General features: G+C 46.2%; 1 protein-coding gene across 1 annotated transcript in view; it reads left to right on the top strand.

The window, feature by feature from the left end:
- The first annotated feature begins 348 nt into the window (after nt 1–348).
- Nucleotides 349–27,764, top strand: part of ACVR1B (activin A receptor type 1B) — a 39,589-nt gene continuing 12,173 nt past the window's right edge. The window contains exon 1 of the mRNA XM_066594066.1: nt 349–416. The gene's annotated coding sequence lies outside the window, so the exon portion shown is untranslated. The remainder of the gene's footprint in view (nt 417–27,764) is intronic.

The raw sequence follows: 27,764 nt of genomic DNA, 5'->3' as shown, positions 1-27,764 counted from the left end.
CAGACAGCCAGCAGCAGGTAGCACTGCCCCTTTAAGGCGCGCGCCACACACGGCCCGAAGACGCGCAACCCACCGAGCCGAAACAAAAGATTCTTCACCTCACGTCATGATGACTCCTCCCACCTGCTGACCGGGGTGGGCGGGTCCTACCGTGTAACCAATCAGCGCTCTCTGTTGCCCCCTACGGCTGTAGGTGGAGGGCAGTGGTAGGGAGGCGTGGAGCGCAGACTTTGCGTTCCACGGCTGGAAGGAGGCCGCGCTGTGCGGCGCGCTCCCGTAGTGCTGCTCTGTCTGGATCGCTTGTGGTCGCGCAGTTAGTGGTCGCTGAGCGCTGGTTACTATGGCGGAGCTGCCGGCCTTCTTCGTAGTCGGCGTTCTTCTCTTTCTGCTCTGCGGCGGCCCCGGTGTGACGAACGGTGAGTGAAGCGGCTTTATTGTGAGAGCGGCGGGAGGTTACCTGTACGGGCACGGCGGGGGGCTCGCTGGGGATGGCCGGGGAGAAGCACGACGTGACCGCCGAGGGCAGAGGGGGGGACGGTGAGGGGTGGGGATGTAGGGAGAGGGGCAGCTGGAAGTGTGGGGGCAAGAGGGGAGGTGGGTGACATGGTGAGCAGGGCAGAGGGGCAGGAGAAAGCCCGAAGAGCAAGAGAGGGGCAGCTAAAAGTGTGGGGGCAAGAGAGAGGGGCAGCTGGATGTGTGGGGGCAAGAGAGGAGGGGAAGTAGGTGGCATGGTGAGCAGGGCAGAGAGGTAGCAGAAAGCCTGAAGGGCATGAGAGGGGCAGCTGGAAGTGTGGGGCGGAAGAGAGAGGGAGAGCTGGGTAGAAGACAGGGGAAAGAGGCAGCAGGAAGTGTGAGGGCAAGAGGGGAGGTAGGTGGCATGGTGAGCAGGGCAGAGGGGTAGCAGAAAGCCTGAAGGGCAAGAGAGAGGGGCACCTGGATGTGTGGGGGCAAGAGAGATGAGAGGAAGTAGGTAGCATGGTGAACAGGACAGAGGGGCAGCAAAATACCTGAAGGGCAGAGTAGAGGAACAGCTGGAAGTATGGGGGCAAAAGAGAGGGGTAGCTGGTGAGAAGGCAGGGGAAAGGGGCAGCTGGAAGCATGGGGGGCAAGAGATAGGGGGCTTTGTAGAGGAAATGTAGGTAGTATGGTGAGCGGGGCAGCAAAAGAAGAGAAGGGCAGCTGGAAGTGTGGGGGTAAGAGAGATGAGGGGAAGTAGGTAGCATGGTGAGCAGTGGGCAGGGACAGTAAAAAAAAAAGTGAAGACAGAAGAGATGGGCAGCAGGGGGCAAATGGAAGAATGTCAAGCTGTGTGACTGGCATGTTAGGGGGCAGCAGGTGGTGGGGTTGGCATGTGGGATAGAGCTGAGGTGTGGATGGAATATGGCTGAAATGTCCTGAAACTTTCTTGCAGTGTAAAGAAGTGTGATCTAATGTTTGTTATGGTGGCCGGGCTGCAGCGGCACGGGCGAGGGGTGGCCAGGCTGCGGCGGCTGTGGGCACACGGTCTTTAGTAGGTTACACAGTGAATCTGTGGGCCGGCAGGTATTGGCAGAGCTGTGTGTATTGGTCCGTGTTCCGGGATGTATCGCTGCTCGCCGTCATCAGTAACTTCTTAAACCGTCTGATACAAAGTATTTGTACCGGAATAATAATCTTTATTCATATAGCGCCAAACATATTCCGCAGCGCTTAACCCCCTTCCCCCCCCCATCCGCACCCCAATAACTTGTAGAAGGTGGGGCTGCTGATCCTTCTAGATGTGGAGATTCCTTATCCGTTGCCTATCTGTATCCGTCCGCTATTCCCTACTGGCCTGATGTTATCGCACCGCATGCAGTAGCGCAGTAGAACTCCTGTAATCTCCCACTAACGCCCCCGCTAGCTGCCGGATTATCGGAAGCTCTGGAATATCATCTGGTCGGAGTGCTAGATATAATGTAACAGCGGGATCTGTTCGCACGAGGCGCAGATACTGTGTATTGTCTGAGGACTTCCCACAAGGACAGTCGCCGCATTTATAATGGCGCAAACGAATCGTATCCGTGGGATTTGTGGCGGACGTTCCGCTTACCGTCGGGACTGTATATAGATAAAGTAGCTGTTATCACTTATAGGCTTGCGAGATACCTTAAAGGGGTTGTCCAGGGTTAAAAAAACATGGCTGCTTCCTTTCAGAAATTACGCCACACCTGTCCGTGAACAGCAGGGCTGCTGGTTCTGGAGGAATGCGGCCATGTTTTTCTAATCCTGGACACCCAATGGAGGAGTCGGGCTCCTCCCCCACAGGACCTACCATAGCTTCTGTGTGCCTACGTAGTAAATAGAACCTATTGGTTTCAATGGGTTCACATGACCGTATTTAATTTTTTTCACGTGATCACTCTTGGTGCGTATTGCGCCTCACAATAGGCGATTGTATGGCGTATGGGACCTGCGTATTTGCGCGGCAGATACATGGGCTCTTCTATGTATTTATTTTTTTTGTGTGCAACTACGCAGTGTATTTGCGTGCACAAAAATCTACATGTACTGGCGTGTCCACAGCAGACAATCCGCATAAAAAAATGCGCCCTAAGCTGCTGATTTTGGCGTGGGTTTTTGATGCGGAATTCTCCACTTTATTTGAAGAGGTGGAACCTGCACTGAAAATTTGCCCCAATAATTGGCATATGGTGCTTGGTCCTTAATGGGTTAAATCCGCAAGTGTCCTGGGCTTCCATAACACGCCATAGTGAAGATATGGCGCGGGATTAAAGCACCTGCAATCTAACGGGAACAGGTTGGGTGCTTGGCTGTCAGACAGCAGAGGACCCAAAGGAGAAGGCGGATGGTTTGTAACTGCTTCTGCCTTCTCTCTTGCAGCGCTTTAAGTGCTATGTAGAGAATACTGGAAGCGGCGCTGCATGAGACCCGGCGAACCCTGATGTGAAAGAGCTTGCTCAGTCAGTGGCTACTGTTAATATAGGGGATGGTTTCCTCTATAACTGGGGCTCCTATGGTTGCCTAGTTACTGGGAAACTGAAGAAATAAAGTACAAAAACGAGTATAAAAAAAAAATGAACAAAATAAAGTATATTTTAAAAAAACGACCCACCGCCCACAGCAACAGAAACCGTCGCCATATCCGCCCCGTAATCCGAGACTATACATATTATATATCTAAATGTGTAAAACAAAATGGCGAACCATTCCTCTACTTTATTTTAGCATAAATGCAATAATTAAAAATAACTATAAATGAAACTTAAAAAAAACAACTTTTTGTACACATTACCTCTTTTGAATAAAAAATAAAAATTTTAATGAAAAAAGGAACTTAGGAAAAAAAAAATAGCTCTTTACGTCATGAAAAACAAACCATAAAACTACCAAATGCATAAAAATAATAGTAGGCGGTTTTTAACCCCCAACAGTTGCGTTAAAGTTGGAAAAAGGCAACCTGTTCTCTGACCACCTGGTTGACACTCAGCGTTAGTCTAATGCCCGCTGTCGCCGCTGGGTTGTTGGCGCTTGTGCAGAGCGTTTAGACTAGCAGATCGCCGCCGGCTTCACCGTTACTTGCGTTTTACTCTGTGTGAGAAGTCAGCTGTTGAAAGTGAGCGAACTGTAAGCGAAGAGCGCAAGACGGCTGCGCATTCAGACGCGACATTATCGCGCAAATTAGTTCTTCTGAAGGATGATCATCCCGTGTGACTGGCCCTTCAGTTTCTTCCCCTGCCTTGATCAGCTAGTGATGGCCGGTCAGACCAGCCCACAGCATCTGACTACAATGCACGCTATGCACAGTATATATGTATGCATGCGTGCAATCTGTAATATATACCGTATTTAGAATTCTAATTTTTGGAGCTTTTTTTTTTTTTTTTTTTGTGGCACAACTTGTTGTTTTTTATTGGTACCATTTTTGAGGTGTGTACGATTTTTTTAAAGGAAACGAGATGCTTTGCCTCAATTTGGCCTCATGCCCACGGCTGGGTCGGATTCAGAATCCTACCCGGTGCCCCCCCAAAGACCCTATACTCACCTTTCCGGATCCGCTGCGAGTGTCCCATCTGGCGCGCATGCCGTGCTGGAGCTGGGCGGTGACGCATATTCCCACGATACTTCCGCTGTGCTCATGGATGGCTTCTATTGACTGTAATCGAAGCCATCCATGCATTTTTTTTAACCGCACAAAATAGAAGATACTGCGATTTATTAATTAATTTATTTCCCCCCCCCCCCCCCCCTTCCAGGTTGATTTCTGCTCGTGGAAAGGGGAGAATCATGTAACGTGGCACATCTGTGGACTGTTACTGCGGAAATCGCGGCCAGGCATCCGCCGCAATAATATTCAGTCTGTGGGCGTTGGGCCTTATATGTAGGTTTTTTGCTTTTTAATTTTTTTTTATACTTAAAGCCTTGTGTAAGGGGAGAATTTAGATGCCACAGCACTTGTGGGGTTAAACGGTGTTGAGGAGTGATTGGATGAGCAAATGCTTATAACTTCACTCCTTTTTTTTTTTTTCAATTATGTCATAATTGAACAGTAAATATGCTCTCTGATGAAGGGGGCGATAACAGGAACAACAAAAATTCAAGTCGCACCCCTCATCTGGGAAAGTGAGAGAGGCAGAATTACAGAACTTCTCTGCTACAGGCTGCTCTCCCCTCCCTCTCTGCTCTGCGCACACTGACTGAAAAGGTAACCGCTGTAAATCCAGCATTCTAAAGACAAGAATCTTGCTTTAAAAGTGTATTGGTAGTTCTCATAAAACCGGAGCTGCGGCTGTTTACAGTCTTGGCCGAAAAGAGCCCCTTCTACAATAATGTCTTTTTTGCTGCAGAATAGAGCTCGTCCTAAACTGCTGGGGGCTAAGGGGTTAAAATCCATACTGCAGGTCCGTCTCTACCATGCATTTTTATATAAAGTGTGGATAAGATTCTACAGATCTCACCCACTTTGCTTCTGTAAATGCCGCATTGTCCTTTTGGAGGGTCCGCATGGGATATCCATGGCAAATCCCCTTCGTGTGAACCTGGCCCAAGGGAATCCCACTCTCCATTTGATACTGAAGCCAAAAAAATGTGAACAAACTTGTAAAGTGAATTCATCTAGGATTTATATGGAGCCAGTATATTCTACCAGGGCAACAAGTGTAGTAACTAAAAATGATACAATGTAGCGATTCCTAGTCTTTGATACATGGTCTCCATGTGGTTGCAGGTGTCCTCATGGGGTATCAGTGCTGTCATCACACTTCTGTTTTATGTACATTGATGTGGGTGGCTGACCTATTCAGCAGTGTAGTACCATAGCTGCCAACGAGAGGCGTTGTACGGGTGCTACTAGTCTGCTGGGTTATGTATATACTAAAATACATACATTAAACTGTGGGATCTGCCTGTAAATGTGTCCTCCCTGGTTAGGATTTAACATAAAAATGATTGTAGCTGGTGCTTATCCTCTCAGATCAGTTCTTCGATTGTCTGCCTGCCCTGTAAACAGCACTTAGTGCTGTAGTAGATGATACTTGACGGCATTACATGGGTTGACCATGAGATCAGGCTGCCTACAGCAATTTGAGACTTAATTCTGATGATGGATCCCAGCTACAGACCAGACAGACACATTTTCGCAGCTGTCATACGAGGCTTTTAAGATATCGCTGTTACTTTTTTTCCTTTTAAATCCACATCGATGTAAAGCCTTTTTTTTTTTCTGTTTCTCTCCCTGTGGACTTTTGAAATCAGATATGACCATTTTGGTGCTGGTGGTTGTTACCGCCCCCCCAAAAGAGGAGGAAAAAAAGCTTCAGATGTGCTTAATGTTCACCTATTGTCAGTAGATATGGGACCAGTTAAAAGAACCCCCGGGGTTCACCCTACAGGATGTACAGTTACATCCTCGGTGTGCGGAGGTTGTATGGAGCGGGAGTCGATCCTGCTCCATGTACGGCGGGTGCTGTTCTCCACAGCCCACACCCTTTCACTTCAGCCGCAGTCAGCGCTTGCGCTGATTGTAGTAGTTTACTATTTGAAGCCCCAATCAAAATTTGTGCGTTCGGTTGTCATGGCTGTCCAGGGTCGTCTTAAAAGCTCCCGGGGCAGCCATTTATTTCTGCCTATGGCGGTGGAAGAAAAGTTTCTAAAGAATAAAGGATTCTAAAAGTTAAAAAACACAACCTCTCTTCCCGCATTCATAATGAAAAAAAGACTTAAAAGATACAAAAACAGATTTGGTGCCACCGTGTCTTTAAAAGTTTTATCTACTGCGTTTCTCCAAAAATAAGACCCTGTCTTGTATTTACCTAGCAGGCTCGGTCCAGGTTCCCCCCGGAGCTCCGATGCACTTCTTGCAGTCCTGGGCCGCCCATAGAAGATCACTTCCTGGTTACGGGATTGGTTTTTGACCGCTGCTCATCCAATCAATACACGGCTCAATGAACCAATCCAATGGCAGATTGGTTCATCAAGTGCTGCATTAATTGGCTGAGCAGCGGTCAAAGAGCCAATCACAGCCTTCACGTTGTGGAGGTGGGATTTATGAATTGGCTGAGCTGTGGCATTACCGAGCCTCATGGGTAATTCCCCTTTTTTTTTTTTTTCTCTCTTCTTTTTTTTCAATGTAATGCAGCCAGGGCTTATTTTTTGGAGTAGACTTATATTAAGTTTCCCGAAAAAAAAAGTAGGGCTTATTTTTGGGGAAACTGTATTAAAAAATAACACATTATATATCCTGCGTGATGAATGTCGGCAGAAAAAATACATGGCGCCAAAATAGCATTATTTTTTTTTTTTTTCACCATGTCTCTAAGAGAAAAAAAAACATAAGTTATTAAAAAGTCGTATGTCCTTTTTTAAAAATTGTACCTATAGAAACAGGTTGTTTCAGAAAAATGATCCCTCACACATCCCTATAAATGGAAAGAAACAAGCCCTGAGACGGGTACAAAACAGAAAAAAGTTATGATTTTTTTTTTTTTGAAAGTGGGGAGTAGATGCTGGAAATCAAGAAAAAGTGGCCAAGTCCTTTGAAGGGTTAAAGTGTAAAGTTAATCAGAAGAGCTGCTGATGTTCATATGTGCACAATCTATAGGAACATTTAGAGACCTAAAAGCCATAGAAGCAGAACCTACCCCCCCCCCCCCTCCCCCAGCAGCCCGAGGAATCTGCTAGGTTACTCTTCTCCCCACTGCAGGTAAGGCTCTACCAGGGGGGTCTGTCAGCACCTTATCCCCCTATCCGGTGGGCCGAACATGCATGTTTATGGTGGAGTCGGGAGAACTAGCTGTCTTTGCTTCTGGCCGGCTTTAATGATGGCGTGGCAGTAATTGCTCATTGCCATCCAGTGCAAAACAAGTTTATCGTTTCCTGCAATATTGGAGTGTAACGAGTAGATGGAAGCGATGTGAGAAGTGTTAATAGTTCGCATTGTAAAAGGGCCTTAAATAAACACTCTGCCAGATTCTTCTTAAATGTGTTCTGCCAAGATATGTGGGAGTCCACCTCAGTATTACCAGCCGGGGAGGGAAATACTGGGCGCGCTAATTACTGGGCCAAAGTCTGAAAAACATGACTGGTTTTAATACGATCGCCGTATATTTTAGGATAATTGCTTCACTTTCCACTACTAACAGCCGTTGTCAGCGTCAAATAGATGTAGAGTGCCTCGTGGATGAGAAGAACAAGGATCTCCATTCCTGTCCTACAACAAAACCGTGTGGACTGGGTGTTATGGAGGTGACGGCGGCTGCTGGACACCGGGGCAGAAATGGCAATCCAGTTTAGGTTTTTTTGGGGGGGGTTTTTGCCCCCCACATCTGATAACATGGCATATCTATGAGCCTGTGGGCGAGGTCTGCTGAAAATGGGTTTTGTTTTATATGGAGGATACAAGTATCGTGAGGCTGTTGCCAAGCAGTTGGATGTATAGCATAGAAATATGCCCAAAATACAGACTTTTGGGTAAAGGACAGAGCTATTAACCCCTTTTATGACACGGCCCAAAATCATAATTCTTCTTCCAACCACGTCGCTGTCTGAGGGCTTGTTTGTTGCGGAACGCGTTATGTTTTTCAGTTGGTGTTTAATGCACCATGTAATGTAATGAAACCTCTAAAAATTTCTATTTGGTGTGAAATAGGGGTAGAAAACACAAGTTTATTCTGTGGGGTCCGTACAATTATGACCATGCCAAATGTTTAGTTTTATATCCACATGTAATCCACTAAAACAGACTACACATGGACCCGTATTCTGTGGTGCAGCTCACACTCCAAGATGTTCTGGTTTTCGGTTTCTCCGCATCTTTCCATTGACGTAGCTATTTGAGGGATTGGTTTTGTGGGGCTACTTGTAATTTTCAATGCTACCTTCAAATTTTAATTGGAGACCGTAATCAAAAAGTACAGTTCTGGTGTTCACCGTGTCGGATTAATAACGTGTTAATTTGCTATATCGGACTTTTACGGATGTGGTAGTACCAAGGGGGGTGTGGGGTTTTTTTCCCCCAGTTTTTTTTCCTTTTTATAATGATTTTGGGAAGAGGGGAGAGGGTTGTAACTTTTTTTTTTTTTCGTATTAACAATAACCAGCTTTCCACTAATTTTTACTTAACGTTTTTCCGCGTAGGGAACCTGAACTTGTGATCATTTGATCGCTTACACAATATACTGCAATACTTACGTATTGTAGTATATGGTATTTCTGCTAGCGTTCTATTCGCAGAGGCCATATATTTCTCACCCCAATTCACATAAAACCTGAAGCCAGAGGCAGTACATTCATGCCCTTAGTATCAAGGGGTTAACTGCAGCTTTTCCCTGTCAGTTCATCAGGATGGTATCATGGCTGAGCAGAAAGAGAGGGCCTGGGCATTGTTACAGGAACAGCAGGACATTGGTTGAGGGGGGGGGGGGGGGGCATGACCTTGTCTCTCCACCACCCTGAGCAAGTTTCAAAAAGTTTTTGTTTCTTTTTTTTGTGGCTGGCTAACCCTTTGTTAAGGCCCATTTAGACACGATTATCGATCAAAAGCCATCTTTTGAGCGATAACCGTTGCGTCTAAATGTGCTGCCATCACGCACTATTCGTTCATCGCTGGTTTTTAGCAAGCTAGAAATCACTGATGACTTATCAGCGCCGCACTCTGAGTTTTCAGTGAATGGCGCTGATGGTATTCTTTCAGCTGGTATCCCGCTTGGACTTCTCAGCTGGATACCCGCTGAGAGCGTCGTAAACAAAGCAGCTGCTGTTCTCGGAGCTGTCAGCAGTGCTCCGCTCCGCCTTCATTTAACTCTTAAGTAGCTAATTAGCTACTTAAGAGTTTCTGCAAAGATTATCGCTTAAAACTGTCACCCAAACTAGCGTTTTTTTTCTTTCTTTTTTTTTTTTTGAGCGATCATCTTTCAGTGTAAACAGGGCTTTAATTTCATCATATACATGCTGGCTTAGGGCTGTGTAAATTACCAACCAACGCTTTCGCCCATCTATCCTCACGGTGATTGTTGTGAAAGATGTCAGCAGAGGTCACCTGACCCCTGCATCCAATCGGATGCTAAAGCATCACCGCCCGTTCTCCTGGCATTAGTGCTCACATCCTGGGTGCCTCGGTGCCAGGGGTCCAGAATGAAGATGCTGCAGCCTCTGATAGGCTGCAGTGGTCAGGTGACTTACTCTGACGTTATCTTCTATAACAATCACCAGGAGGCTGGTGGGGCAACAGAGCTGGTTTCCCGTGGCAGTGGACGCCTTTAATTGTCATTTAATTAAATTATTTTTATTTATTTTTTTTCAAACCTTGTGATTGTGGCGGCGTTGCTGGTTCCTACTGGTATAAAAAGCCCCAAATACAACTCCATATGAGTTAGTTTAAAAACAAGTACTGAACGCTCCGAGCGATAAACTCATCCCCCCACTCTGATTTTACTTGTCCTAATTGCATTGCTCTCGATGCCTAGGCAGAACAATAAAGTAAATTCTTTCAATTTGCCAAGACTTTTTTTTTTAAGGGTCATGTGGGGTGCACCTGCGATCGTCTGGTTTAACGAGGCCGCCTACCTGGTGTCGAGACTGAAGTAGCACCTGCACGTCTTTCATGCTCACTAGCTGAGGGCAATATTCCTCGTACCATACTCCATAACCCTACAGAACAAAGCGCCCATTCTTTGTCTGGAAACCTGACGTTTTAAAACCTGTCAAAACAGGTCCCCGAAGGTTGGGTTTCATAGCCGAAGCAGACACGGCCATCATCTATCAACTAGAAGTTGGCTGCAATCTGGAAGGCAGATGTTTACTTATGTATTGTGATTTACCGGAGTACAATAACCGTGAACTGGATGTTACCGGAATCCAGAGCAGTCCCTGTTTATGGTACGGTTTCCAAAAGCCACACGGATGTAGAAGCTTATCTGCACATACCATCCCCATAGACACGCCTGGCTAGACTGCTCCCCGGTACATAAGAACGCCAAGAGGGGAACGTTCTCGCCTCGGTGTATCCATCGCCATCATTGATCAGAGCTTGACACATTCCTCGACTTTAATGATCTGTAGATGGATCATGAAAGGTAAACCTGCAAACTAATGCAGCGCAATACCCTATTGCAGTATATTCAACCCTCTAAGGTAGGCTATGCCGCAATGTCTACTCTCTTTACCTGCAATGTAATTTCCAATAAATACCTATAAAACCTCGCAGCGATGCTTTTTTAAAAAATAATTTATTATTTTGCTGACATTATTGAATATAGAGGCCATACGCTTTAGGACGCGATGGAGTTTATTGCCGGCTCGCGGCAGCTTATTGATGATCCCGCTGCAGTTCGTATTGTGAAATAGTATAGATCGTGTATCATAGCCGAGACGTAAACCTATTGTGTTTCAGTAATGCATCCATTGATGAATTGAGACATCTATAATATGAGCCGAGTATTTATGTATTTAGTCTGCTTATGCCAACATATGAGAGACTGATGGGGGGGCGCTACGGGTCTGGTGAACAATTTATATTCCGGGCCGAGTCAGGCTGCAGGCAAAGCAATTAGTTTTGGCTAATGTTACATTCGTCATCGGCATGTTGAGCGTGTAATCCGGTGCTGCGTCGTAGGCCACGTTTTACTAGCACAGGTTTTATGAAAGGACTTCACAGTTCTTCAACAAGTATGTAAATAAATGCAAGAAACAGGCAGGAATACTTTAGTACTGTCCATTATAACCACCGCTCTAATATCAGAAATAAGGGGTGCTTGCTGCAACAGAACACCCCCCACCCCCAACTACTATCTACAGTGTGATGAGCCCCATCCCTTAGCAGGGTTTGCCCACCTCTGGAGGCGAAAGACGTGCGTTCTTTACCAGATTTCTTTTAGATGCTTGACAAAAGTTATGCAAACTAGCAAATCTAAGGAAGGTGCTTTTTTTTTTTTTTTTTGTTTGTTTTTTAAAAATATTTTTTAAAGGGAACCTGTCATGTTATCGAAGCCCCATAAATCATGTTATGGGTCTCGAAGGTGACAGCACAGGGAGTCTGGGGAGCTGTTTGATATGTGCCGGGTGCCCCGTTGCAGCTCTGTGTCTCTGAAGTCTCCCCGTACAAACAGCGGGACACTTTAAGTACCGGACACGACTCTCCGGACTCCCCCCTTTCCCTCAGCTTTTGAGCACCGTAACATAGTTTATGGGGCTCAGAGATTGTAACCGGTTCCGTTTCGCTGCCCTTCTATCTCTTCTACGATGGGTAGAGTTAATTCTATTATCCGGTGAATGCGGCAAGGGGGAGGGGGCAGAGAGTACATCCTGACAATCGCCCCTCCCCTCAAGTTGTTTGACCGACTGCTGCTTTAAACCGAACGACACGCGAACTAAGTAGCGCCTATTTTTATGCAGGCTAAAACTCTGTGGCCAACAAGTGAACGAATAGCGCACGACTGCTTCGTGTAACGATTTGTGAGTGACAGCCGTTGTGAGGTGATGCGGTGCCATAAGGAGGTGATATCAATGAAGGTGGCGTGTATGCATAGTATATTAGGGAGCTGAACCTGGTCAATGATCGGGTTGTCTTTTAGTTACTCTTTTATGGCCCATTGCTCACTATTCATTCGCAGCTTTTTATTGCTGGCTTGTCGCTGCGTGTAAACGCTCCCCACTCAGGTCTTTATATTGAAGGTGAAGTGCTGAGTGAGAAGCCAACCAAGATCTTTGTCTAAACGCTGTGCACGAGCGCTGACTACCTTAGCGATGGTGGCGGCGCTCGTGCAGTCGTCTGCCCATGTAGAAGGGCCATTAGTCCCAATGTCCACGGGCAGATGTGATTTGCGGAATCCACACTGGTCACCCAGACGGAAGATCCGCAACTCAAAGTGCCCATAGAGAAGCATTGGTGTCCCCAGCTGAATTTAAACATGCAGATTTTATTGCGGACCGTTTGGTGTGGAAAACAAATCGCAGCATTTTCTTGGGGTCGTGTTTGTACACATATTATATTTGGTTTATTCCTCATTTGGCCAGAATGCCTGGATTGTCCTGGAAGAGTAGAGGGCTGGACATTCAGATACTGCCCCCCTTGCTTTTTAAACCAGACTGTGCAGTGCAGCATGGGAAGTCAGGACAAGGAAGTGCAGGACAGGGAACTACTGGCAGAATGGTACCCGGAAACAAGTCATCTGCATGAAAGTGAATTGCAAATGACATGGCAAAAAAAAAAAGGAAGACCACCTGAAAATCAGATCTAGGACATGAAATGGTGCGAACAGCAGCAAATGAGCGGGTAAGGGGAACCTGTTTTAGAAAAGTTGCTAAAAACTCAGGTACGCAGGGAATAAAGCATACCACCTTGTTTTCAGATTACCTCAGATCTCATTTTTATGTGCATGAGGAGCTGCACTATTTCTGGCCATTATATGACTTGTATATAGAACTTTCACATTTTCCTTCTTTGGAGGCTTCATCTTTGCCCCTCCATGGCTTGCTGTTTGGTTGTAGACTTGCTGATATGAAGTCTCCCGTACACAGCGCACATAGGGGAGCAGGATCTCCTCTTGATCTCTTTGTAGCGCCTTCCGAGAAACAGCGGCAGCATGGAGGACATCCGTTAACATCTGCGTTGGGGCCTTTATCACAGAGCTGGGCCCGACTCATTGACAAAACACCACAGCTTGCCACATTATTGTATCTGATAAGACTAGGTGGATTGACGGAGACCAATGGCAAGAACCTCCCTTTATCACCTGTCTTATGGATAGATAATGCCAGTTATGGTGAAACCCTTTATATTGAAAGGTCTCCATGGAATACTACTGTGCTTCCTCGAAAATAAGACTGTCTATATTAATTTTTGCTCCAAAAGAGGCGGTGTCTTATTTTCAGGGTGGGGTGGGGGTGTAGCCTTATACTGACCTTGCCTGCGGCGTCCTGGTGCCTCGCGATGGTCTCTGGCGGCACTGTGGCAAGCTGCAGTGTCCTCTGCGCTGACATATCAGTTTCTTTCTGGTAAACGGGGCTTTGCATACCCAGTCTCCAGCAAAGCGAGCTCTGTGATTGGATCGAGCTCCAGCCAATCACAGCTGATGCTCAATGAGCGAATCGCAGCCATTCAGTGATGTCATTCTGTGAATGGCTGTGATTGACTCCTCAAGCGCCGGCTGTGATTGGCTGGCACTCGATCCAATCGCAGCGCTGGCTTTGCTGGAGGTGGGGTATTCAAGGCCCCGTCACCAGAAAGGAACTGATGTCACCGCGGAGGACACTGCAGCTTGCTGCAGCGACGCCAGAAACTATTGCGAAGCTTTGGGACGCCACGGACCAGGTGAGGATTGATTTGTTTTTTTTCTCCTTCATGCAGGTTAGCTAGGGCTTATTTTTGGGGGGAGCGCTTATACCAACTTGGTGTGCAGCTTCTAAAAAGTGTGTGTGTGTGTGTGTGTGTGTGTGTGTGCATATATATTTATTATCTAGTGATGTAAGGCCTGACATTACCATTTTAATACTGTAAATTTAGCACATAGACGTGAGTCATATACAAAGGAGTCTGCGAAAACTGAGGAGTTGGAGGTTTGGCTTATGGACTCCACAGCCCTTAGAAATACGTCTTCCATGTTATTGATTCACATGTAAATCTGTAGCCTGGCGGGGGTGGGGGGGGGGGTGGAGTTAACGGGTTTGAAAGCCAAGGGTTAATGGCTTTGCAGTTAGAAATCTTGTGGTGTCTGTCTGATTTTCGTGTAACTTGTGTCCTGGAATGAAGGTAACATCCCTGAGCACACAATGCCCGCCGCCGCCGCTCTTACAGCTCCTGCCTCACCGGGGGAAGAATGCGGGCACTTTTCCAGAACACGAATGTATTGTGCAACCTCTCTGCAGAGTAATGGGGTGAGGTGGAGAAAAGGAAGGCGCAGACAATATGTAGACAGAAAGAAATGTTTTCAGCAGCCAAAAGCTGGAAACTGCTATTCAGTGAATGTGTGACGAGCTGTTGTTGTTCACTGTACACACCAGCCTCGTCAGATTGGCAGCCTGTGAGGTCGTCTCCGACAATCTGATGGGCACCCATCACTTTAATGCCTTGTATGTGCGCCGATTCTTGTCCCGATTTACATAAAGTTCCCAGTCGTTGTTCATGTGCGCCTGTGAGCGGATGATTGGAGATGGGTCACTCGTTGCCATTGATCACTTCTTACCTGGGGTATGATGACCTAGTAATAGCGTGTTGGCAGTACGTCCATTCATAGAAACGGGCATCTTGGTAGGAATGGAAACGTGAGCTATGTAGGAGCATGAAACCCTGTAGTGACCACCCTAAAAAAAGAATAAGGAAAAAAGTGTTCTGGCGGTCCCTGAGTGTATAGCATGGTGCCCCGCCTACAATATCGCTCCCATAGTTCCCTCGTCATGTATATAAAATAGCTGCCAGGTTCTCCAACTACCCGATCCACAACCTACGCCGTGCAGAGGGCAGTGTGAGAACCTAGCGACTATTTTACATACATGAGGATGGGAATTGGGATAAACCATGGCAACGGCATTGAAAAAGGGGGTCACAAAGTTAGCATTTTATAATCCATGTAGACTAAAGTTCACGGTGAACTGGTTGATCAACTTATGAGTGCTTACCTCACTATACAGTGCTTACCTCACTATACAGTGCTTACCTCACTATACAGTGCTTACCTCACTATACAGTGCTTACCTCACTATACAGTGCTTACCTCATTATACAGTGTTTTTTTTTTTCTTGTGCAAAAGAGTGTAAAAAGTTAGTTTTTTGTTTTTGAGTGGGTTTTGTTTTCTGTTTTTGTTTTTCTTTATTTGCTTATATTTTATAGGCTTTTTTTTACATCAGTCTTTCATGTCCTGTAAAGACTCTGTGCTTAAAGGGGTTGTCTGTTTACTGTAAAACATTTCCCCTATAGGGCCAAAATAACTTACCCGTCCTCTGCCATTGCGATCCAGCACACTAGAAGCCCCACTGACCTCCCGAAGTGTGCTGTGGAAGAGGACAGCAGTAGTCACCTGACCGCTGCATACGCACTCGTGCACTGGGCGCCATGATCCCGGGAGTTTGCTACAGTAGGGGCTGCAGCGGTCAGGTGACCTCATCTTCCACAACAAACACTGGGAGCACAGTGGGGCTGCGGCGGTCAGGTGACATCATCTTCCACAACAAACACTGGGAGCACAGTGGGGCTGCGGCGGGCAGGTGACATCATCTTCCACAACAAACACTGGGAGCACAGTGGGGCTGCGGCGGGCAGGTGACATCATCTTCCACAACAAACACTGGGAGCACAGTGGGGCTGCGGCGGGCAGGTGACATCATCTTCCACAACAAACACTGGGAGCACAGTGGGGCTGCGGCGGTCAGGTGACATCATCTTCCACAACAAACACTGGGAGCACAGTGGGGCTGCGGCGGGCAGGTGACATCATCTTCCACAACAAACACTGGGAGCACAGTGGGGCTGCGGCGGGCAGGTGACATCATCTTCCACAACAAACACTGGGAGCACAGTGGGGCTGCGGCGGGCAGGTGACATCATCTTCCACAACAAACACTGGGAGCACAGTGGGGCTGCGGCGGGCAGGTGACATCATCTTCCACAACAAACACTGGGAGCACAGTGGGGCTGCGGCGGGCAGGTGACATCATCTTCCACAACAAACACTGGGAGCACAGTGGGGCTGCGGCGGGCAGGTGACATCATCTTCCACAACAAACACTGGGAGCACAGTGGGGCTGCGGCGGGCAGGTGACATCATCTTCCACAACAAACACTGGGAGCACAGTGGGGCTGTGGCGGGCAGGTGACATCATCTTCCACAACAAACACTGGGAGCACAGTGGGGCTGCGGCGGGCAGGTGACATCATCTTCCACAACAAACAGTGGGAGCACAGTGGGGCTGCAGCAGTGGATCGTGGTGGCCAAGGACGAGTAACTTGTGCTCCCTCTGTTCTAGTATGCAGTGGACACTATCCGTTGTCCGTTGCAACCCCTTCACACCTACAGCCTGCTGCAAAGAAAAAAGCCACTGACTCAAAAATGCATGACGCGTAAGGGGTAAAAAGCCAAGGGGACATGTGTTTAATATACAGTGTTCTCAGACTATAGTAAATGTATGTGCAGCAGCTGACCCTTTCCACAATATGAAAGACTTTCCATGGGAGGATCGGGAAGGTTACTGTTGTCTTTGCGGAGGGGATATTGCTGTCGGCACGACGCCTTCGCTCTACTCCCACAATGTAAATGGTGGTGCTTGATGAATATATGGGTTACTGTATGCACTTACCTAGGTTCACTAAAGGTACAGCTGGTAAGGGGTTAATGCTGTAATATTGGGCTTCTTGTCCAGTGCCAGTGCACTTAGTACATTCCAAGCAAGTGGCACTTTGAACACCTTAGATCCAACCAAATGAGTCAATGTGTGTTCTGTGGGCGTCTGAAGCTTTAGTTCTCCTTGCCAATATTTCCTTTTTTTTTTCCCTTTTGTATTAAAGATTAGACATATCAGACGTATAGGATGTGATATCAGAAGTATCATATGATGTGATATTAGACGGGTGGCGTGATAATACCTGTTTATAGTTAATTATTATAGTATGGAGGTAATCCCCCCTTTACAGAAAGGGTTCCTTCACATGGCCGTATTTTTTTCAAGCAGTCGTGTGGAAAAAAACAAGAACCCAGCGTGGCCTATCTTGGTGCGTATTACACACTGCAATAGGCCGGCGCAAATATGCAGCAAATCAACGGGTCCTTCTGCATGTTTTTGTTGCCAATGTAAAGATGCACCATAATTATATATGCAAACCCTCGGGAACAACCGAAATAAGCAGGCAACTGCATTATTAAGTACCAGTGTGCCTGAAACCCACATACGCCCATGTGAACACGTTTCTAGCCTGGGTTCAAACATGGCAGAATTAAAAGGGTTGTCCAGTTGTAAACTGATGTATTACTGATTGCCCACACTGCACATAGGCCATCAGCAGAGGTTTGTAGCCTGGGACCCTCACTGGGCCAGTGTGCTTATGCACAGAGTTCATTTCTGCAGGAAGCAGACAGCTCCGTTCACACGGCAGTGGCCAGACTTGGTATTGCAAGTTCTTAATGAAATGACTTGCACCTTGGCCTGTTTAACACACAGCAGCCCAAGAAACCGCTGATCAGTGGTGGACCCCCTTCAAACTACTATTAATGGCTATAATACTGATAGGCCATCGGTATTTTACAACTGGACAACCCACAAGCTGCAATACCCTAAGAGCCCTGAACTAAAGTCAATTTATAACCTGTGCAGTTATTTGGTTTCCACCTAACTATTGTGAAGACGTGCCTTATGTCTCTCGTACCCAGCATGCAACACATCTGAGAACGTCCCATGACCGAGACGTTTTTCTTTTGTAATGCAGCTAGGGCTTCTTTTTGTGGGAAGGGCTTATATTATAACCCCCCCCCCCAATCTCAAAAATTAGGGAAGGGCTTATTTTTAGGATGGTCTTGTTTTTGGGGAAACTGGGTATAGCATGTGCCATTTTACTACGTAATGTGTCTACTTATAGACCTGGTCTCACTATCAGCCAAAAAATATCGCTCAGATGAATGATTCTGACAATGGCTGTCCTGTGTATACATGGGACTCAACGGGGTACTGAGTGAGAAATAACTCGCTAGTCTCTTCGTGTCAGCCCTACCTCTATATATGAACGACTCGCTCTGCAGAAGCACAGGAGTGATGGTCGTTGGGACGGCTGTCGGGCACGTGGAGTACTTGTACTTTCTCCTTCAGAGCGCACATGCTCGTCGGCTGTTTTCTGCTACTTCTGGCAGCTGAAGGCAGCACCATATATAACTCTATACAGGGCTGTCTTCAGCTGCCGGAAGGAGCTGGAAACGGCTGACTTAAGCGAGTGCGCTCTAAAGTGGAAGGTGCAGGTACTAATCTTTAAATACCTGATGGTCCCCCTGTCTGAAAGTATCCTTAACCTCTTAGTTACGGCCAATACGCCTTTTTACTGAGCTCACTAATGGACCTTTAACCTGCACATCTTTTCAATGCAGTGGCTTAGCTGACTATGGACAGCCAGGTTCCTGCTCTAACCACCAGATGCGGAGAAACCTCAGATCCTGTCACTCTAATCCCTTATGTGCCACAATAGTGACATTTAAAGGGGTTGTCTCATGCCGAAACGGGTTTTTTTTTTTAATTCAATAGGCCCCCCGTTCGGCGCGAGACAAACCCAAGGGATGGGTTAAAACAAAACAAAAAAAGTTTATTACTTACCCGAATCCCCGCGCTGCGGCGACTTCTTTCTTCCTTTACCAAGATGGCCGCCGGGATCTTCACCCACGATGCACCGCGGGTCTTCTCCCATGGTGCACCGTGGGCTCTGTGCGGTCCATTGCCGATTCCAGCCTCCTGATTGGCTGGAATCGGCACACGTGATGGGGCGGAGCTACGAGGACCTGGCATGAGCGGCCCCATTCACCAGGGAGAAGACTGGACTGCGCAAGCGCGTCTAAAAACGCCAGAAGACAGCGAATTTAGACGGATCCATGGCGACGGGGACGCTAGCAAGGAAGCAGGTAAGTGAATAACTTCTGTATGGCTCATAATTAATGCACGATGTATATTACAAAGTGCATTAATATGGCCATACAGAAGTGTATAACCCCACTTGATTTCACGAGACAACCCCTTTAAGCAGATGACAAGGGGAAGGGGGATCCTTCTGTCACCCATAGGAACCCTACAGTGTAATTGCAGTGTACCATTGGGTTCCCATGGTAGCTGGAAGCCTAACAAAGGCCTCCATGTCTGCCTTGTAACTCAGCCTCTAGGTCTAATGGGCTAACAGGCTACAAGTAATGCAGTGTACTATCCGAGTGTTCGAGCTATCGCATCTTCAACCCCTCTTCAGGAACTAAAAAATGGCATCACAAAAAAGTTTCATCAATCGTTAATTAAAGGAAAAAAAAAAAAAATAGAAAGTAATCCAAAAGTCACATGTAACAATAAAACTACAACTCTTCCCACAAAAGACCTCACATAGCTGCCAGAAAAATGGAAATGTTATCAATCTCTGAATGTGGCGATGCAGATTGGACTGCTTTTCTTTAACAATAAAAAAAAAATTAAAAAAAAAAAAAAAAAAATATATATATATATAATATTTATATACTTGTCCAGTGTATTCAGGAGTTGCAGGTTCCTTTCACTGATTGGCAGCTTTTTTTCCTGAGTACTGTGCACAGGGAGTAAGCTGTCAATCAGCCAGCAGCTCATAAATCTATCAGACTCCTGGCTCATAGCACTAGTATTCCGCCACAACGGATACACTTAAGTTGTACACCACTAAAACACTTACGCACAAGTGACAGACCCCTGAAATCAGCGGCTGCCACTACTGTATACCGTCCACCGAAATACTCAGACAGTCTGATATCCTACACCAAGATCCCTTTACCTGAACTTCCCAGCCACGTCCGGCTATCCCTTTGCGCTGAGTTGATGCCACATCTGCGCTCACCCCTGGTTGTATAGGGCCCTGCAGGTAGGTGTTGACGGGTGTCTATAATTTTTGTATTTCGAGTTTGGTTAAATGACTGTAGCGTTACAAGAGTGTTAGCAAGCCTTACTCGCACAACTGCAGGCTTCATTACAGTTTGACACATACCAGGAAAGACCTGAAGCCCATAATTAATGAATGTGATGGAGGGGTAGAATGATAGTTCATTGCACACAGTTTTCGAGCAAATTGATTTTCCGTTCCTTCCTTACCGCTCTCGTGTAAAATCTGCTCTCGTCTACCCACGTCATTTTCAATTTTGGTTGGCACGGTAGAAGGCGCTGAAATCTGTCCTTCTTTCCTTGTAGAAATGGCTCTGACACTTCATTCGCAGCCAAGTGTCTGAGCGGAGCCGATCTGCTGCGAGATGTCCTGGAGGATAAAGCTCTCCGCTCGCACAAGTAGGGGCATGTAGGGATTAGGAGAAGATGCTTCCTGGCATGTTGATGAGAAGCCTCTGCGCCTTTCATTAGCTTCCATCCAATGCCAACTTTACTTGTTAGTTCAACAGACAGCCCACCAAATTATGTATAGGGGAAGACCTCTAGCATTTGAGGGTCATTGTTAAGGCTGGTTTCACATCCGTGTTGGAACCTCTGGTCAGAACTCCTGTCGCAGTTCCAGGTCAAAATGCCGGAAGGAGGAGAAAAACCGCTGCATGCAACGCACGATCTTCCGCTAGGTGGAAACCAAACGGGCTCCGTTATACTCAATGGGGTCCGTTCGGCCATGGGGATTCCCATTTCCTGCTACCTACACGGAGCAGCAAAGCGGAACCCCGAGCACAGATGTGAAACCACCCTAACATCTTAGAGTAAATGGCACTCTAAGGCTGCCTGTTAACGGGCGTAGCAATATCCCGTGGCGGATCTTTCCTGCTGGAGCCGCTGCCGGGGAGCGGGAGCCAGCTGACCGATCCCGCCGGGGAGCAGGAGCCAGCTGACCGATAGGCTCACCTCGGAGAATCGCGGCAATTCGCAGCATGCTGCAATTTGCCGGCTACGAGCGGAGGATCGCTATGATACTCAGCTTGTGGACGGGGGGGGGGTTGCGCTTTCCATAGCAATGCTATGGAAAACGTGCACTGCGTTACCTGCGGACGGATTATCGCCGCGGGGAACGCAGTGAAAATTCGCCCGTAGACAGGAGCCCTAAGGCCTCGTTCAGGCAAGCGCTGTTTTCTTGCTGCTAAGCCTCACTGCTGTAGTCCTGTAAAGATCGTGTGAACGGCCTGTTTCAAGCTCCGTGAAGTAGCCCGTTCACACGATCCGAGGTGCATGCTGCGTGCTTTCCAGCTCCCATAGGAGCCTATGGAAAGCACGCAGCAAAGATGGGACAGGCCCTATCTTTACGTGCACCTCGGAGCCGACATGCTAGTTTGCTATCTTTGTTAGACACGCTGATCCAGCGCGTCTAACAATCTTCCACGTGAGCACATCTATAGGTACCTGTTGGTTCCTATAGAAGCTAGTTTTTAGCGCTGCTAAGCAGAAAGATGGCACGTGCTGCAATATTATTTTTACGCAACTTCGCATTAGTAGAAAACGTCGCAAATGTGAAGAAACCATTGAAGATCATTGGTCGCTTATTTCTGCGTTTTTACTCTCGCATTGCGCGAAAATCGCACAATTGTATTACTTATATGAAACCAGCCTAAGGCCCCCTTCACACAGGCGTACGTGCACACCCAATATGCAGGGAATAGAACCCATTGATTTCAATGCGTTCGCACACATTTGTGTTTTTTTTTTTTTGTTTTTTCTTCCTGCACATTTCAGTCACACAAAAAAAAAGCAGAATTGCACATTCGCACACCAAAGGTCTTAATAGAAGTCAGTGGGGGTGCACAAATGCGCACAAGATGCACTGCGTAATTCTGCAAGAAAATCAACGCACCCGGAACCGACTAATTGGCCTTTTTAAAAATGGTGTATCTTTGTTTGCTGCGCACAAATGAACATGCCGTGCAGGGGCAAAAAGCGTATGGTAAAATACGCCAAGCGAGCAAAAGAGCACCGTTCAGCGCACTAAATTGCGTGGAGGCGTGTGCAAAGGCACATAATGCCCATGTGAAGGTAGATCAAAGGGGTTTGCCAGGACTAAAATATTGATCTGTCCTTAGGCCTAATGTCCACGGGCAGATTTGATTTGCGGAACCCACACGGGTCACCCGCATGGAAGATCCGCAACTCAAAGTGCCCATAGGGAAACATTGGCATCTGCAACTGATTTTAACCCTTTCCAATCCACTGTCTGATGTCTGAAGATATTCTGATTGAAGGCTGTACAGCTCCGATGTCAGAAGACATCTGGCAGGGTATTCCTGCTGTATATTACTGTCCGCTCTGTTGTTGGGGCCTCTCCAGCATGTCTCATGCCGCAGTACTGGCTCTAGCCAGCAGATGCTGCCATTGTATAATGGCAGAAAGAGAAAGCCCCCTAGGAAACCCTGAATCTAAAATTGGATTGCAAAGGGTTATGCCTGCAGATTTGATTTGCAGACCATTTGGTGCGGAGAACAAATCGCAGCATGCTGCATTTCAGTGCAGATGGGCTCAATAGAAGTCGACGGGTGCGGACGATCTGTAGTGCATCCGCAAATACAATTGTGGATGCACTGTGGATTTGAAGGCTAAAATCAATTAGGGAGGTGGAGGTTGCAGATTTTTTTTTTTCCCTGCGCGGATGATTCGCAGTACACCCGCACGGAAAGGAAACGTTATGATAGGATATCAGTATGAGATCGGGTGGGGGTGGGTGGGAGGGGGGATTCCGAATTCTAGCACTGAAGCCAATCGGATGTCTGACGAGGCCTGGGCTTTGGCCTTTTTCTCGTTTACTGGTCACATGGCCTTTCTGCATCTTGGCCCCCTTCAGGTGAATAAGATTGAACTGCAATCACAGGCGTTGCCTCTACAAATGATGCCATGTATACAGTGAAGATGCCGCAGCATTTGCCCTAGTACCACAGCCCCTTCAAACGGCTGATCGTGGGGGTGATGGGAGTTGAGTCGCTACCAATCTGATATTTTTGACCTTTCCTAAGAATTGATCATTAAGTCCTTTTAAAAAAATAAATAAATTGATAAAACTTTTTGAACTGCTTTGGATCCCCCTCTGACAGATTTAAGTCATCTATGTATTATGTGGATGGCCATACATCTGAATCGCTGGGATTATGAGACAGCAATATGAAGTGTTCATAAATTAATGTAATGTGTGACATGATTCTAAAATACCCTTCTATGCTCCAAACAAAAATGTGTGGGATGGAGATTTTATATGTTTATATATTTTTTTTTTATGGGGAGGGGGGGGGGGGGGGGGGGTGGTATTTGGCCAGAATGTCTCAGAATGCCTAAATCGTTCTGGGAAAACAAATGGGTGGGCTTCAGATACTGCTTTCCTGCTCATTTTACCAGAAACACTGCATTGGACCATGAGAAGGGAAGGAAGTGCAGGACAGTGAACTACTGGCAGAATGCTAGGCTTGCTACACACCCCCTGCTCAAGACTATGGCACACAGCAGAGTAGCAGAAAAACTGTAGACCACCTGAAAATTTGAACTTGGACATAAACTGGGTGCAAATAGCAGCACATAAGAGAGTAAGGAGAACCTGTTATACTTTTTAGAAAAACTTGTTGAAAACCAAGATACTCAATTAGCTATGAACACGATGCAATAGTCATACCGCTATATATCTGTGTATACGTATTACTCCTATACATATATACAGGCAGGACTCTTGCATCCAGAGAAGATTTGTTTATCCCCACTACATGGTGTGCATCGGAGTATGAGCTCTGTAGTAGTCCTGGCTGGACGGAGGTCGTGTCGCGTTACACACTATATAAATAAGTTCACCCGTTGGCTCCTTCTCCTACATCTCGGTGTTCGGCCAAGTTCGCACTTTGCATTTTGATGCATCTTCTTTCATCTTTAGCAAAACTGAGAATGGATCAAAATACAGGGAGTGTGATGTGGCCCCGGCTGATGTCAGTGGTGGTTAAGTTCTAGGAATGGTTTCTAGTAATGCATGCTTCTATGGAAAATCCTAGTTTTGTATATTGTGGTTTATCCTCATTGAAGTCTGAGGGGCAGTGAGTGTTATAGAAAAGCTGCAGATGAGCTTAAAACCGCAGCGTGTCAGGAGCGTTCTTCAAGAATACACCGCTCAGCATGGAGGAATCGCACTTGGCTTGCAGGAAGGAGGCTACTGTAGCAGGGAGGCTTTGGGTCAAATTAAAGGGAACCGGTCAGCTTTACATATGCTATTCCAACTGCAGGAAGACAGAAGGAGGCCAAGTGGAATAATACCTAGTTTTGTGGGAAAGTGCAGGAGAAATTCCCATTTTATTTGCCTAAATCTCATTGTGAGCTTAGAGGTCCAGTGGGCGGTCCTATCAGTGATGAACACCCTTCAGTGTGTGACTGTAGGACCGCCCACTGGACCTCTGAGATCATAATGTACAGATGTGTATGAAATGCAAGTTATATTGTACTTTCCCTGTGAAACTAGACGTCGGGCAGAGATATATAGATATAGATCTATATCTCTCATGTCACCTGCGGTTTGGACATCATGTTTGAGCTGCCTTTTAAAGGGGTTTTCCTAGTAATTGGTGGCAGTGGGGTGGATACAGAGTACATAAACACAACACTCACCTCTCACTGCCACCATACTCCGCCGCAGCTGTTCGCTCCACTCTTCTGTTTACAAGCGTTCACATGGCTTGTTTACACACGTGATCACTAAAGCCTATAGGAAGCCCGACAGGGGCGACCCGTAAACCGGCCGTGAGGCTTTTATATTAGAAGCCTACATAAAAGGTTTACAGGACGCCACCTAACAGATACCATTGTGCTGGGCTGCCGAAAATGCTGCGGTGTGTGTGTAAAAAAAAAATAAAAAAAAAAAAATATATATATATATATATATATATATATATATATATATATATATATATATATATATATATATATATATATATATATATATATATATATATATATATATTTTTTTTTTTTTTTTTTGGGGGGGGCCTGGGGGACCCAAAACTAGATAAAAAATAACTCTGCAAACCCCATTTAATAAAACCTGTCAAATGATGTACTGTATTTTTATAGCATCATGACCATTGTCTGTTTTCGTGTCAGTACTTCTGATCATGGGGTCTACTTTGACCCTCACAAGTTCTTCCGAGGCCTTCATTGTACGTTATACACCACACTGCCAAGATGTTGAAATACAATATAATAGTTTATTTTCTTCTTCTGTTCACAAAATACTAGTCCTCCATGTAGCAACCACACGATGGAGTATATACTATAGTATACTCTGTACTGTGCAGTCCCCCAAACTACAAGGAAAGACCCCTGCTTGGTAAGAGTACTGTAACATGTATCTGCCTGCAGTATTTCATCAATGGAAAGACTCCTTTAACCCTTTCCAATCCACTGTCTGACGTCTGCAGACATTATGATTTAAGGCTGTACAGCTCCCATGTTGGAAGACGTCCATCGGGGTTCTCTTACTGTATATTGCCAGCCTCTCTGCTGTTGGAGCCTATCCAACGTGTCACCTCATGCAGTACTGGCTTTAGCCAGCAGATAGCGACGTTGTGTAACGGCAGAAAAAGAGTAAGCCCCCTAGGAAAACCAGGATACAAATTGGATTGGAAAGGGTTAAAAGAGGTTTGAACTTTGTGATGGGAAATAAGATCCTGCGTATTTCCAGTAACCGGGCTCGCTGTTACGCAGTCCTTCTTGTGCGCACACACAGATTACAAGTGTTATAACGATTTTCACTACGTTATCAGATGTTTGTTGCACAGGAAATCCCATATTGATGACTTATTTCCCCAAAGAACTCGCTGGCCTTGTATGAGTGCCAATGCTGGAAATCCACCGCGCGCCCTTTATCATTCCACATCAATTTATACTAATATATGTATCTTTAAGATAACATTCAGTTTCTTTCTAAAATATCTATGTAATTTCATAATATAAGTCCTTGGGACCAGTTTCCCCACCTATACCCTTACATCGATGGCTCCTGGCACCCGTACCCAACCACCGTTGGGCTCCTGCAGGGCCCAGGGTCAAGCATTAATGCAATCCAACATATCTGACCCATTAGATGTTATGCTGGCCCTGCTGAAATCATTGGGTTTGGATGACTAATGTGCATGGGTACCTTTTTTAAATGGCTTTTTAGGGCTTCTTTTCTCACTGCTGATCTATCCTCAAGATAAGTCCTCAATGGCAGATCAGCGAGAGCCCAGCATCTTGCAGTTAAGCTATTTTTTTCCCAAGCTGCTGTGTCAGAACTAGCACCGCTCTGTGCTGTGTCCAAAAATGGTACTGCAGGCTCAGTTCACTCAAATGGGGCTAAGCTTGCAGTTGCCATTCCTGACTACTGTGCTGTATGGTGCTGTTTCCTACAAACAGCGGATTAATGGGGGTGCAGCTGACCTAATATGTAAAAAAAAAAAAGTCCTGGATAACTTCTGTAATGGGGTGTAACACGTCTGTTGTAGATCCTATACCGCCTCTGGGTGGATACAGGAGCTATAGGAATCATGATAGATGAATAAATTAAAATGTAACTTTTATTTCTGCCGACAAAATACAAAGACGGAGGATTACTCAAAAAAAAACCAAAACATTTATACAATATGCACAAAACCCTGGATGTAAATGAACAATCACGCAGCAGGTTTGTATCAAAACCACATGCAAGAATAAGAGCCTTGCCATCTAGTGTGACTAGGTCATTCCCAAAGACCATTGTGGTCCGGTATGAATCTTGGGCAAAGAAGTAAAATGTCTGTGGGGAATGAGGGACCAGAATGTAATGGAGCCTGTTAGTCCCTATTAACTATTTTACCCAAATAGGAGAAAAGCAGGGGGATTGGCCGTCATAATGGCGGACCCACAATGACCCTATGATGAGATGGTCTATTACTTCATGATGCTTTAGTGCTGGGATGTGCATCACTTGATCGTTTGTTTGCATCCAGGGCTGCTGTGATTTGGAAATCTCCTCTAACCATATTGTATTCACAATAGAACATATCAGAAGGTGAAAGAGAGGCTTTTTTTAAATTGGGGGGGAGAATTAGCTCCTTTGATGGCAGCAACACATCTCACAAAAGTTGTGACGGCGCCGTGTCTACAATTGTTTAGCAGCCCCTCTTCTTGCAACAATCTGTAAACATCTGGAAAGTGAGGAGGCCAATTGCTGGATTTTTACTTCATAATGCGCCCAATGCTACCTATTGGTGGAAGATCTGGGCTGCAGGCGGCGGTTCAGCACCTGGACGACTGGGTGGCCGTGCTGTTTTGAGGAATGCAGTATGTGGTCTTGCTGAAATATGCAAGGCCTTCCCTGGAAGACGTCTGAATGGTAGCATATGTTGCTCTAACACCTCTATATACTGCTCAGCATTGATAGAGCCTTACAAGATGTGTAAGCTGCCCGTGCCATAGGCAGTAATGCCACCCGTGCCATCAGAAATGGAGACTTTTGAACTGTGTGCTGATGACAAGCTGGATGGTCCTTCTCCTCTAAGGTCCACGACTTCTGTGGTTTCCAAAAAGAATTGCAAATTATGATTTATTTGACCACAAAACAAATTTTCTATTTTTTGCCGGAGTCCATTTTAAATGCACTTTGGCCTGGAAAAAAATACTGGAGTTTGTGGGTTGTGTTGAT

The sequence above is a fragment of the Eleutherodactylus coqui genome, chromosome 1 (genome assembly GCF_035609145.1).
Source record: "Eleutherodactylus coqui strain aEleCoq1 chromosome 1, aEleCoq1.hap1, whole genome shotgun sequence".
In the NCBI taxonomy this organism is placed as follows: domain Eukaryota; kingdom Metazoa; phylum Chordata; class Amphibia; order Anura; family Eleutherodactylidae; genus Eleutherodactylus; species Eleutherodactylus coqui.
The sequence above is the reverse complement of the archived record's forward strand: the minus strand, read 5'-3'. Positions and strand labels throughout refer to the sequence as shown.